Consider the following 783-nt stretch of genomic DNA (forward strand, 5'->3'; position numbering starts at 1 on the left):
GTGCTTGCCAAGGTTTGTAGGTAAAAGTTATTTCTCCTAGCATTATTTAAAATACTAAAATATATGAAAAAGGACAAACATAAGGAAAAGTTTAAATGAAATACTGCATTTCTACAAATCCAATAAATTGGCTTGAAATTTTTGTTCATGATATGTGTGATGGTTAATTTGGACCGTCGACTTGATTGGGTTGAGAGATGCCTAGGATTAAGAGACTTCTGGGTGTATCTAAGAGGTTGTTTCCAGAGATGACTGGCATCTGGGACTGAAATGGATACCTACCTTGAATGTAGGTGTATTGTCTGACAGTCTGGGGCCTGGATGAAAAAAAGGAGGAAGAACCACAAGGACGCATCCTGGATTCTTCTTGAGCTGCTGCGTCTATTGCTGCTGCCATTCTTGAGGACAGCAGACTTCAGCTTCTTCACTCTTCCAAGGTGGATGTTTTAGTCAGCTTTTTCACTGCTCTGACTAAAAGATCTGACCAGAACAATCATAGAGGAGGACATGTTTATTTGAGGGCTCACAGTTTCAGAGGTCTTAGTTCACAGAAGGCCAGCTCCATTTCTTAGGGCTCAAGGTGAGGCAGAACATCATGGCAGAAGAGTATGGCAGAGGGAAGCAGCTCACATGATGATCAGGAAGCAGAGAGAGAGAGAGAGAGACTCCACTTTCCAGATACAAAATATAGGCCCTGTAGTGACACCTCAATGAACCACTTTCTCTAGCCACACCCCACCTGCCTCCAGTTACCACTCTATTAATCCCATCAGAGATTAATTC

The sequence above is a fragment of the Sciurus carolinensis genome, chromosome 15 (assembly GCF_902686445.1).
Source record: "Sciurus carolinensis chromosome 15, mSciCar1.2, whole genome shotgun sequence".
Taxonomy (NCBI): domain Eukaryota; kingdom Metazoa; phylum Chordata; class Mammalia; order Rodentia; family Sciuridae; genus Sciurus; species Sciurus carolinensis.